At 50.4% G+C, this 13891-nt stretch overlaps 1 pseudogene; it reads right to left on the bottom strand.

Moving 5' to 3' along the window:
• LOC149351159 (uncharacterized) overlaps positions 1–8881 on the bottom strand; it is a 9597-nt pseudogene extending 716 nt beyond the window's left edge.
• Between the last annotated feature and the right edge of the window lie 5010 nt (positions 8882–13891).

Below are 13891 nucleotides of genomic sequence, written 5' to 3'. Positions count from 1 at the left end.
ACTGGATAAACCATAGTGTTATGGGATTAACCGTGGTGAATGGAAATGGTCGACGCCATTAGCTGGAAGGCCTCCTTGGAGGAGCATCTTCCGCTTCATTGTTGAGTTGTATCCGACTACAGAGCACATCGTCTTGAGGCACATAACCTACCCAGACAAAAACAAAATATTAATCCATTGTGAATTCGGGTTTCGCAACGGGTTTTCTGCCAATACTCCACCAACTGAACTAGTCCGCGATATTTCTTGGTTGTGATGACCAAAAAGAATTGTACGTCATTTGCTTGCACCGCCATAAAGCTTATACGACCGCTTATGACATATTGCAACAAAACTTGAAATCATTCTGTATAACCCTGTATTATATTGAACAAGAAATTACCTCACCGACCGCACTCAATTTGGAGAAATAAGCAACAAGAAATTTGCGACAGATTATTTTGCGTCATGTGCCCACAAGGAAGTGTTCAGCCGAGCACTATATTTAGTACTTATCTAACATACAATTTTATGTGCGACTTTTTCTGACGACTGTGTGCACTACTAAGATATTATTTGATCACTGAGCATGTAACGTTAAATAGCGCTAGAACAGCACTGTCAAATAGACGCGAAAAATGGCAGATGACTATTAGCGCTTAAATGTCCGTTGTTTTATCTATTACCAGAAAAAAGTAACAAATTGCTGTTCCCAGAACAATTCCCCTGTACTAGTTCAGGGACATAAGTAAGTGGGTGTAATACTAACTTGTGACCGACCTGAAATGAGATTACATGAACACAGTCACATTAACCTTATTAAACTGGCGCCGCATGAGAAAAAGTTCCTCGTTCACAAAACTTTAGTCCTACCTGTGGTGGAATATTCTAATATCGTCTGGTCTCCTGCAATAAAATGCTTTTTTTGTTAATTGAAGGAGTACAGAAAAAGGCGCTGAGATGAGCATTTAAGCAACATAAGCTAACAGACTCTCCCGGAGCTGTTAAAACATGCTAATATTCTCACGTTTGAAAGCAGAGCCAAACTTGCATGAGTAATATTATGTAGCAGCGTGCACATTACTGGTTAAAATTAGATGTTTCAAAACAAATATCGAAATCCTAGACGAAGCCAACATGCCAAAATCACATACACACACCAAATGAGCTCCCATTTCACACTGACGTATTTTAAGGTGTTCTATTCATTTTTCAGACAAGAGCACGCGAATGGAAGCCATTTCATTACTAGCAGCTTTTTGTCACTTACTGAAAACCATTTCTGTGCATCTTCGTAATATTTCAGCGTGCATCATTTCGTCACACCTTCATATACTGTTTGCGTATGCTCAGTTTTTTTTCTTTTTTTTTTTGAAGCGAACGCTTCACTACGAGACCTTGGGCTTTCTTCGCGGCGCTTGCGGTTTTCACCTTCATTTGACCTTCAGGAAAGGAAACGTGCATAACTGGCCCCCTGGGGCAGTGGACACCTTAGAGCGGGAGCTTCGAAAGCAAAGGAAAGGCGCATAAGCGGCCTCATGGGACAGTGGACATCTCAGGCGGGCTTTAAGCTACGTGGAGGTAGTGACAGATGTGCGCTGTATGCGTTGGCATTGACAACGTTGTGGCAGAAATGCGGCACTGAAGCCATGGGCCGTCTGCGTTCATTGTGTTCATTGGCGTTGGTGTTGACGACGTTTTAGACTACGATGATTTTAAGGAAAGGAAGTGCGCATAACAGGCTCCCTGGGTCAGTGGACGCCTGAATCGCGCTTTGAGGTACGTCGGGTGGTGAGAGAGAGATTTGGCCTGCTTGCGTTAGCGCTGAAAAAGTTGGTCCAGACACGCGGCGCTGCAGGAATAGGCCGCAGCGTTCACTGGGTTAGCAAACTCTCGCAATCAACCATTAACTGCCACTTGCCAGGGTGGCAGGGTGCGCGCGCTGCCTATCCAGTGTCCGGAACGCATTCAATGTTACAGACGCCAAGCCGCGTACACTTGCCCGATACGCCATAGCTTTCGCTCCCTACCAGATTAAGCAGTAGTTAAATCACAGCTAGTTTTTTTTTGTCGCCTGGAGCCCATCTCATGTTGAAGCGTTGCCTATTGCAGTTTACCGGTGAAATCGTTTATATATGAATTGGTGTTGCAACAATAACATGACTTAATTCCAGAGTCATCCCTCATAACTATGTCAAGCACTTGTATAGGTTTATAGTGAAATTTTTGCCAACTTGAACCCATTTCTTGCGGTTGTCTGTTGTAGTTTATCATATAGATATTTCTACATTATTTGGTTTTGTATTGCTATAGCCCATATTTTGATAACTGATTCATTCTGCCGTGACTGTAGGCCTATACCTAAATTTCCACGTAGAATTTGCCTTCAATCGATAAATAACCTGATTTTTTTTCGTGTTCTACCGGTTTCAACAGCCGCGTGGAGGCTATGATGTGCAAGTGAGCTTGAGGCCGCCCAGATACGTCGCCAGAAAATCGGTGTAGGGTGGCGCCGAGATGTTGCTCCGCCAGTTGTTTCAATTTATTATCAACTGAAGTGAGTAGTTCCTCACTGACTGTTCTTATGTCTTCTGCCGTCTCTCATAGCTGTTATGAAAGCTCCGCTGTGTATGGTCCGACATTTGTCGCCGGCAAGCAACAGCAATTCTGCAAGATGCAGCATGCCAGACAGTAACTCAAGAAGCACCTCAGGGTACGCCAACAGAACAAAGCAGCGCCTGCTAGAGCGGTAACATTTACCAAAACATTTTCTCACCTGCGTGAAAAAGACATGCGGGTTATCCACCCACGTGAAAGATGAGTCGCCATGCCATTTTCGGTTGAAGTGGTGGGTGGTGGTTACTTTAGGGTATTCTGGGGGAGAGGATACTGGACGCGGGTTATGTTACCCTCAGTCGTGGGATCACCCTTGTCGTCCAGGGAAGGGGAAGCGGGAATGAGGAGGGGTGGGTAGGGGGAGGTGAAATCGGCTTCTAAGTCGTTGCTGCTGTCATGGTCCAGGTTCGGAGGAGCAGGTCCAGGAGTCACAGGTCCAGGAGTCACAGGTCCAGGAGTCACAGGTCCAGGAGTCACAGGTCCAGAAAGCCGCAGGTCCAGAAAGCCGCAGGTCCAGAAAGCCGCAGGTCCAGAAAGCCGCAGGTCCAGGGGGCCGCAGGCCTAGAGGAGAGCGTCCAGGCCGGTCTCCTTGAGGTAGGCCAGCAGGACGCGGTGGGCAGATAGATGGTTACGGGCCGGGAACAGCAGCTGGTCCTACGGTGCGACGCCGTAGAACTCGCGATCACCGGAGCAGTAGCCGGCGTTGCTCTCTTCCAGCCGAAGTGTTCCTGACCCACCGGTACCTCCGCTTCTCTGTTCTTCGCCCCCGTGCCACGCTATCCCTCGCGCTTTTGTAACCTTGGCATTGGTACACGTCATCCTTGTCGTCGTCGTCGTCTTCTTCTCTTCTTCACCAATCATCTCTTCCCCCACCTCATCGAATACTTCTTCATCTTCTTTATTCTTGGGTTAATACACGTCATACTTATCGTCATCTTCGTCGTCTTCTCCAAACTTCTTTAGTTCATACCTCTATTTCAAACTCCCTATTATACGTGACAAGGGCCTCTCACTCAAGAGTTTTTTTCCTTAAAAAACTGCTCACATCATCCCCATTTTCAAGCCTTCGAGCCAACCGACTACCTTCTGTTGCGATTCTGAACCCAGCACACAACACACCGCAGATGTCAAGCACACACCAAAAGCACACCACTGACACAGCACTCCAAATTATGTACGGAACATTAACACACCACTGCTGTTGTCCGTACAGTGTCCTTAATAAACATGTTAATTCCCACAATACACTCCCTTGTATAAGCACACAACAACAACAACAAAAAGATACATCCCATAGAGCGCTAAAACTGTTTAGTTGGCTCTACTCAGGAAGTCCGCTCCAACGTCATCTTTCCCTTTAATATATTCCACCTGAGATGAGTTTTCTTGCAAGGCCAAACTCCATCACATGACTTGACTATCGTTCATTTTGGCCTTGGTTAAGTATTCAAGCGGCTGATAATCGGTTTGAATTCTGAAATGTCTCCCATAAAGATAAATGTGAAATTTCTTTACTGCCCATATACCACCGCCAATCATTCCTTTTCAACAGTGGAGTAGTTTGCGTTCACTAGCCGATAATCTCTTAGTGGCAAAAAATACCGGATGTAGCATGCGATTCTCGTCTTGCAAAAGTACGGCTCCTAATGCTCTGTCTAATGCATCAGTGTGAAGAACAAATTCTTTATCCGAATTCGGAGCAAGCAGAACGGGCGGTTTTGCCATATGCCATTCTAACATCACGATTGCGTTCTCATGTTCAGCAGTCCAATTCAGCTTATTGCGTGCACCCTTCTGAGTTAGTTCGAGAAGCGGATCTGCTATGTGAGCATAATAGGAAGTAAAGGCCCTGTAGTATCCCGTTAAACAAAGGAACGACTGTACTTTTTTCTTGGTCGTCGGTGTCTGGTCTTGCTGTATTTCGACCAAGTTGTCTTTCGTCGCGATGCGGCCAATCCCCAGCTTGTCTCACAGAAAAGAAATGGCTTCAGAGCATACGTCACATTTTGCCGGTTTTATGGTCATTTTGGCTTGCTGAATTCTGTGAAATAGTGCTCTTCCCGCGTATCTGTTGCCGCAAAGATGCCGTCAATATAGTGTTCTGCATTTTGGAGCACATCGAAAACCTTTCCCATCAGCTTCGTGAATATTGCGGATGCTGTCTTCAAACCAAAAGGCATGAATTTAAACTGAAATAAACCCGCCGAGCAACAAAAGGCAGTCTTCTCTTTCGACGAATCTTCCACTGGTATTTGCCAATACCCTTTAGCTAAATCAAATTTAGAAAAAACTTTTTGTTTTTCTTTTTGTTTCGCTAAGCTACCTTAGCGAACACCATGTCCGCTCTTGGTATAGGTTCCGCATCGGGTACTATGATATTTTTTAGCCGACGAAAATCTACACGCAATCCGTTAGTACCATCGGGCTTTTTAACCACGAGCGGCGCGTTGTATGCTGACCACGCCCTCTCAATCACATTAAGCTCCAACATCTCCCGCACCTAATTTTCAGTTGATTCTTGAACTACCAAAGGTAGTGGGTATTGTTTCACATTGATTGGTCTTTCTGTAGAGAGATCTTATTTGCAACATATGGCATCAGTTTTGCCCGGCACATCCGAAAACATACGAGTATTCTCCTTGCTTTGGAGCAGAGCCCTTATATGCGATCTTCTGTCTTCATTCAAATTGGGGTTTATCAGTACCTTATCCCATGGTACACTTTTCTTCCCACTGCACGTGGGCACCTCGGCAACATCATCTGCCTTCTCTGCCACTACCAAGCATGCTACCTTGGGGCCGTACCGTACGGGAACTCTTTCTTCGTATTTTTCAACCTAATTGCATGAAAAATCTTATTGGTGTTATTTGTCAATAATTCATAATCCATGTCATTTTTCTGCTGCGTCACAAAATAGGGCCCTTCCATTCCATCAGTAACTCATTATGATCCGTGGGTAGCAGGATCAGAACACTGTCGCCCGGATTCAGATTCCTGTGAGTGGCTTTCTTGCCATAGTAGCCCTTAAAGCGTTCGCGCGCCCTTTCCAAACCTTGAGGTGCAAGCCTGCATGTTTCCTCCAACTTGTCCCGCAACTCGATAACGTATGTATATGTTGTCGTGCGATCTCATGCACTGCGATCCCTTTATTAGCCCACAGCTCCTTGAGTATTGTAAGTGGACCTCTAACGGTTCTCCCATACATCATCTCGAAGGGCGAGGAACCAAGACACATTTGCGGTACTTCGCGGTAAGCGACCAAAAGAGCTGGGAGGCATCTATCCTAATTAGTCGGTCTCTCCGGGCACATTTTCCGGCTCATATTTGTGAGGGTGCCGTTGAACCGCCCTACAAGCTCATTACACATGGGATGGTATGGCGTTGTTAGTAACTGCCAAACTGACAAGAGGCGGTTAACCTCCTTCATTAGTTCCGACGTGAAGTTCGAGCCCCAGTCATTGAAAATTTCCCCCAGGAACCCACAACGCGAGAACATCTCCACAAGACCCTCCGCCACTTGGATACTGTCAATAGTCTTCAATGGAATAGCGTCAGGATAAGAAGTGGCCACGTCGACCAGGGTAAGCACATATTGTTGTGCTTGAGCAAACATTCCGCTAGCCTCTGGAAACCAGCACCGTGCGCCCACCATTGCGCGAAGCAAGCCCGGACTCGCCGACATGTCGCGGCTTGCAACATGAGTCATCCTGGCTCGCTGGCGGAAACCCTTCCTCCTCCTCTGCAGCGTCGGCTCGAGACTCGTACGACGCTTCTCCGGCCGCCCTCTCCAGGCTGTAAACCTTCAACGGCCGAGCTCTTCGACCAGTCGTCCAATTCGAACGGCGACCAGTGGCGTGACCTGACTGGAGCATTCGAACGGCTCGCTGCCGAAACGGTCACCGGCGGCTATAAAAACAGAGACGCGCTGAACCGCAGCATAGACGGGTAGCAGACGAGCCATCGCGCCAGAGCGACGCTCTCTCGGGGCCGCCCTACTCCTTTGTGCTGGCCCGTTGTGCTCTCGGCCCTTACACCTATTATGTAAAAGCCCTTGTACATACTGTACATAAAAGTTCTTTTCTCACTGTCGCCTCGACCGTTTCTTCGCTCAGCTCTGCGCAACAGTGGCCGCAGGCTCAGATGCTCCAGTCCCAGCGACCGGGCTCGGAGGCCCAGTCCCCAAAATATCTATTGATTCTGGCGGATACTGGTGAGACTGGCCCCACAACGTCAATAGTAACTCTTTGAAACGGTAGGTCGATGGCTGGCACCTTGCACAGAGGTACGGGACCAACTCTTCCCTTTCGAACTGTGCGCTGGCACACCTCACACGAGCGAACAAAGCGTTTAACGTCACTCTGGACATCTGGCCAAAAGAACTGCTCAGTGATTCTACACACCGTTTTGTGAACACCCTGGTGTCCGGCCATAATGGCGTCATGTAACACTAGCGTAACACTGTCCCTCGCATATCTTTCGGTGACACCAGCAGTTCACCCCGCCTTCCCGAGCTAAATATGCATTTCCTGTGCACAAGACCAATTGATATTCGAATGACGTACGACTCCTCTTTCTTTTCACCCTTTCCCCAACTCTTTCGAAGCAAGCTTTCAAGCTCGCGTCTTCTATTCTATTTCTATTCTATTTCGCCCGGTGTTACGCTCAGACACATCGTACCGGGAGCAGAGAGCGAACGCTGCGTTGCTCGGGCTGTCACTTGAGCTGTTGTCTCCACTGCCGACGAGAAACTGACTGCTCCATCACCCGCTTGAGCTCTCGTGGGCCTTTCCTCCTTTGGGTGTTCCCCAACGTAAGGCATCCTCCACTCGGGATTGGGGTCCTCGATACTTCTCGCACTCGTAATGTTTTCCAGGATGAGATCGTAGATTGGTTGTTCTACGCATTTTGCCACTACCTGTCCAATATAATACTGCATGGACACTAGAATCCTGGCTTCAGGAAGGTGCCTAACTGTGCTATCTACAAGAGTGAACGCCAGAGCCTCCCCTACAAGATCCACATCCTTCACCAGGCTTCTCCGAACCAAAACTGTGTTGGCTCCGCTGTCTCTAAGCACCAATATAGGACGGTCCCCTATTTGCCCAACCACCGCAGGCATTGCTGCTTTCGACTTGGGTGTTCCACTCACCGCCTCATTTTCCAGCGGCGTTTTGCTCTCCTTTTAGCTGTGGAACTTCAAGTGGGGTGAAAAGTTCTACCCGAGAGTCGACAACACCTGCAACTCGGTCCTGCGTGTTATATCGGCTCTCATCTTCAGTATGTCGTCTCCTCTTACAACCTTGACACACAACCTGTGTCTTTTGGGCAACGCTACTAGAACGACAGTAAACTGCACGGAGTCTCACCTTGCCACAGAAGAAACACCTTGCTGGCGCCTTAGATGCACCGCCATAGGCTCTTGGTTCTGTCGCATCTGTCTCTAGGACCTTTTGAGTTTCCTCATATTCTCAGCCTTTGAGCCTCGAGGTCTGCAGGTCTGCAGTGCAGTGTCGGAAAACTCTTCCAATGAACACAACTTTCTTTCATTCAGGAATAGCGCTAGCTTTGGACTGCAACATGCTAAAAACTGCTCTGTCACCAGCTTGTCACGCACCCCTTCAAAACTCTTTTCTGTGTTTGACATATCAAGCCACCTGTAGAAATAATTGGTCAGCCTGCAGAAAAAAGTGCTTAGCGGTTTCAGAATCCGCGGAGCGAAATCTCTCGCGAAAACCCTTTGCCGTAAGCCTGAATCTTTGGAGGAGTGCGTTCATGACTTTCTCGTAGTCCATGGAATCAGCAGCAGGCATCCTCCCAAACACATTCAGCGCCTCCCCGACTAAACACATACTAAACACATGCCTCCCTGCGCTCCCAGCCTTGCCCCAAAGCTATCCGCTCAGATCATTGCGATATGCGTCCAAATAACTTCTTTTCTCGTCAAAAGGAGCCATGAGCTTTCTTGGACGAGCTCTCGCCGGTCTAGGAGATTCTGTACCCGCTAAGGAACGCTGATCATCGTCCGTGATCTCCACATATCCTCCCGCAACATGCGCCTGTTTCCACAAAAAAAAAAAAAAACTCCTTCTCCCATTCTATCCTTCTTTTTGCCGTTCTTCTGCCTCGTGAGCACTTTTAGCCTCCCGCTCTTCTGCCTGGCGAGGGCGCGTGCTAGCGCCCTTTCCTCTCTCTGCCTCTTTGCCTCCTCGTCATAGAGACGCATTGCCTCTTCCTTGCTTAAACATAGCTTGAGAGCCAGTTCTAACGTTTTTGCCAAATCCATACTTTCTGCCGTCGAGAGATCGGAAAGATCCGAGACAAAACAAAAAGAAACAAGGAAAATAATCCTGGCACGCTCGCCACTTAACTTTGTCACGGATCCCCGGAAAACACTCGGACCGAAAGAATGAATTAGGCGACAGGTGTACCCGCACAGCCGCAGACTTAATACACCCTACGCGACACACACTAGCACACAAAACTATCTAACAAATCTAACACAAAACATAACGACCACCAATACACACGGCCTGGAAACGCCCAGCCTACTAGCGTTCGGCGTTCGTGCTCACGGTTCGGTGCTGATGAAGCATTGCATGGGTCCAGTCAGTGGAATCCAGGTAGCCGGCGTCAAGGTGGTGTTCAAAGCGCTCAGGCTGGCGGCGCTGGCGGCGTGGCAGCGTTTGTGGCGGCGTCGTACGAGCTCCCGGTCTCAGTGCCCGTGGAGGCGATGCTGGCGATGTTGGCGTTGTGTGCACCACCCGGACGGGTGGCAACAGCGCTGGAGGCACCCCTGGCCGTAGTAGGTGGTTGCGTCAGCCACTGAATCTCCGGAACGGCCTCAGGAACGGCAGGAAGTCTACTGCGCGACGCCGTAGAACTCGAGATCACCGGAGCAGTAGCCGGCGTTACTCTCTTCCAGCCGAGGTGTTCGTGACTTGCCGGAACCTCGGCTTCTCTGTTCCCCCCCCCCCCCCCCCCCCCCCGTGCCACGCTATCCCTCGCGCTTTTATAACCTTGGCGTTGGTACACGTCATCCTTGTCGTCATCGTCTTCTCTTCTCCACCAGTCATCTCTTCCCACCTCACCTAATACTTCTTCATCTTCTTTGTTCTTGGGTTAATACACGTCATGCTTATGGTCATCCTCGTCGTCTTCTCAAAACTACTTTAGTTCATACCTCTATTTCAAACTTCTTATTGTCACGTAGTGGTGACTGCAGTCCGGCGAACAGGAAAATAGCGAGGATGTCTTCAAAACGGAACTCTTTATTTGGGCTGACTTGCGCCCGCAAAGAACTGAATCACTCGGCGGCGGCGTAGCAACAAGCGTGCTCGGCGGTCGTCGCACAGAATCCCCGCCGCCGTCGGCAATGCTCTTCCTTCGAGATGAAGCGTGGAAAGTTACTAGAACATTCTGGCACAAAGTAGAAATGCGATCAAGCGATCGAGATAAATCTAGGCGCGTCTTGCGTCACAAACGAAGAGATAAAGCGGCTTGCCGGCAGCCTTGAAGAATGAACAAATAAACACAACAAACAAACGCTACAAATATTCGCGGCATTACTCCCCTCTCAAAGAAGCATCGACTCGATTCTTTAGAACGTAATGCGGCCATAAACAATCAAACACCGATTGTGCACAAATAAACACCGAATGTGGAAACACGGCGTCCTTTAGCGTGCATGATAGGGCCTTAGGCGTACGACATGGACTACTTCTGGTCGTACGCGGCGTCGCTGGGATGCAGTCATTTGGTCAGGGACGACTTCATAGTCCAATTTACATAGCCGACGAAGAACCTTGTACAGGCCGAAATAGCGGCGCAAAAGCTTTTCACTTAATCCTCGGCGGCGAATGGGCGTCCAAACCCAGACTCGGTCTCCTGGCTTGTATTCCGTGTTGCGTCTTCGTAGGTTGTAGCGTATGGCGTCGGTCCGCTGCTTGTCTTTGATCCTTAATCGGGCAAGTCTTCGGGCTTCTGCGCGTTGAAGGTAGGCGGCGACGTCGACGTTATCTTCCTCGGTAACGTTGGGCAGCATGACGTCTAGCGTGGTCGAATTTCGCCTTCATCGAAATTCAGCCGCCGCGGCCGGGATCGAACCGCGTCTTTCGGGTCAGCAGCCGAGCGCCGTAACCACTGAGCCACCGCGGCGGGGGTGGCTCGGGGGTGTCGTCCCTGATGACGGCGTCGTTTTGAAGGTGGTTCGCGTCGTGGTTGAGGTTGTCCTTGTATGCGGCGTCGGCATAGTGTGTGCGACATCTTCATACGGCGTGGTCGCTGGAAGATATTCGTCGTTTCCTCGGCAAGCAATCTGACCTCCACAGGATGCTTTGTTTAGTTTCCCCTACGGGGGCTAGGGGACCTTCCTCGGAAAGCCGCGGCGTAGCTGCGGCCCGGTGGTGCAGAACGTGCGGTGGACGGTGACGGGGAGCGGGAAAGACGGCTTGACGACACGTCCTCCCCTCTCGATTTCCCGTGGTCGCTGGCCAGGGCATGGTCGTGGGGCGTCAATGGCGAAACCTCGCAGGCCGATGCGTCTGTACGGGCAGTGGCGAAGTATATGACCGGCTTCGCCGCAATGGAAGCACAGCCGGCGGTTGTTTGAAGTCCTCCAGGCGTCGCACTTCCTGGGGCTTGGGCGTCGTTCGTCGGCTGAGCGGGCGGGGGCAGGGGGGCGGCGTTCGGGAACAGCTGGTTCACGTCGAAAAGGCTGACTTCGGCTCTCGCGTTGGGGCTGAGGACTGCGTAGTGCAGAGGCGTAGGTTATGGCTGGAGCTTCAGCTGAGGCGAAGATGACGGGGTGCCAAGCGCATGCTGCACTTCTTCACGGATGATGTCCGTGAGCGACGCCACCCGAGTCTCCTGCGTCGGCTGTGTTGGGGATGGCAGCAGTCGGCGAAGTTCTTCGCGAACAATTTCGCGTATTAGATCACGAAGGTTATCTCCACTTGCAGGGATATCTTCTGGGGGGCTTACTGACAGCACTTCAAGTGGTCTGTAGTAGTGACGGGTCCGGGTGTCAAGGGCCTTCTCGATTGTTGAAGCTTCAGCTACAAACTCGGCGACGGTTGTTGGAGGATCCCGGATCATTCCAGCGAAGAGTTGCTTCTTCCCGCCTCGCATTAGGAAGGAGAGCTTCTTTTCCTCATTCATGACAGAATTGGCACGCCTGAAAAGGCGTTTCATATCTTCCACATACGCAGTCACGGTCTCGTTTGGGCGTTGAAATCTCGACTGCAGCAGGACCTCCGCTCTTTCCTTGCGTACGACGCTAGTGAACTTAGCCAGTAGTTGCTTCTTGAAGGTCGCCCAGGTCGTGAGGGAAGATTCGTGGTTTTCAAACCACGTTCTGGCAGGACGGTCCAATGCAAAATAAACGTTCCGAAGCTTAGCGCTGTCGTCCCAGGCGTTGAGCGCTGCCACACGGTCGTACATGTCCAGCCAGTCTTCTCCATCTTCGTGTGGTTCTCCACGAAAAGTCGGTGGCTTCAGGCCCTGATTAATCGTTTCTGGCTATACTGGCTGCGCCGTTATTCTGATTTTCGCGGGAAGCTTTCTCCTTTTCAAAGAAGCATCAGAGACGATTGAGCCAGAGTATCTGCGAACCGCTGCTCACTGCATGTCAAAGCATAGGTGACGGCGAGTAGTAACTTTCTTACCAAAGCAAAACTAGTCACCAGGCTTGTCTCTAGCAGTTTGGTAGATTGTTCAGGCGTTCACAATTGCAAAGTTGAGGTTTCGTGTCAACAGCCGCCCCCACTTTCTGTCCCTGATGCCGATGCAGTAGCAGTTGACGGCTGGATCCGAAAGGTCGGTGTGGTGGTTCGCCGCGCCCGTCAAAGAAGACACCAATGGACCCGTTAGCTATGACACCTTTATATGTCGCTGCGCATCAACACCCAAACCGCGAGGAGTGTGCACACAGGCCGGCTGGACTCGTACGGAACACCACGGCGTTCCATGGCCCAATGCCTGCGCGGCCACAAATGTCCCGTGCCACTGACGGTTCGAAGTGGGCCCGAGGACACGGCAGAGTCGCTGGTCAGGGCGCTGGTCTTGCCGGCGACACTGGTCGGTGGTTGCCCAAGCAAGGCGCTGGTCACGAAGGCGGCGAACCGATGTCGACGCGTCGCTGCAGCTCGCCAAGGATGGCACAGGCTAGATGGCGGCCCGAAGCCGTCACATCACTGCGGCACAGCCCACTCGCACACACGGGTCTCCCGCAGCCGACCCAGCCACAACCGCGACGTTCGAACACGGTGGCTCAGTGGATATGGTGCTCGGCTGTTGACCCGAAAGAAGCGGGTTCGATCCCGGCCGCGGCGGTCGAATTTCTTTGGAGGAAAAATTCTAGAGGCCCGTGTACTGTATACGATGTCAGTGGACGTTAAAGAACCCCAGGTGGTCGAAATTTCCGGAGCCCTCCACTACGGCGTCTCTCATAGCTTTAGTCGCTTTGGGACGTTAAACCCCATAAACCAACCAACCGAACACACTCATGCGCATACTACACTCCACGCGCACACCACACCGTCGTCATCTTCGGCGCGCCGGCCACTGCAGCAGCACCACCACCACACTTCCCCCGTGTTCCAGAAAGTTGTACGCGCACAACGTTGGGATGCATACAACGTGAGAAGAAGGAAAGAGTCTACCAGTGTGTACAGCACCACAAGACACCACAAGCAGTACACAAGTATGGTCACTCAGCACAAGTAGTCACACAAAAGGAAATATTCACACAGAGATGATACGAAGTTAGCGCGGACAACTGGCACACATATAACAGTAGACAACATGTGACAACAGCGGACAACAGCACACGAAGTAATACAAGAAACAGTGCCCGTAAAGAGGCTTGCCCATCCTCCTCAGTAGCACTGACAGCTCCTGCTCTATTCGGCACAGAAGGCGTCCGTTCCTCATATTTTTTCAACATGTTAATGTGGAAGAGTGCGACTCTGTGACCCAGATCAAAAACATAGTCTACGTCGCTGCGTCTCTCCAATACCTCAAATGGTCCTTTCCACGCCATGATCAGTTTGTTAGAGTAAGTAGCAACAATACCAGAACTTTGTCACCCTTGGAAAGCTGTCGCTTCCTAGCGCGCTTGTCATAATAAGCTTTCTGCAGCTGTTTGGCCCTCTTCAACTCCTCTGTGGCGAGAACACAGGTGTTCTCTAAGCGTTCTCGAAGCTCCATCATGTACTGATAGGTGGATTTGGTTTCTTCATCCAAATGCCTGTTAGTCCACAAATCTCTCCGCACATTCATCGGCCCTCGCACGTGTCTT

This window comes from Amblyomma mixtum, chromosome 3 (genome assembly GCF_055824585.1).
Source record: "Amblyomma mixtum isolate Tamu chromosome 3, ASM5582458v1, whole genome shotgun sequence".
In the NCBI taxonomy this organism is placed as follows: Eukaryota; Metazoa; Arthropoda; class Arachnida; order Ixodida; family Ixodidae; genus Amblyomma; species Amblyomma mixtum.
The sequence above is the reverse complement of the archived record's forward strand: the minus strand, read 5'-3'. Positions and strand labels throughout refer to the sequence as shown.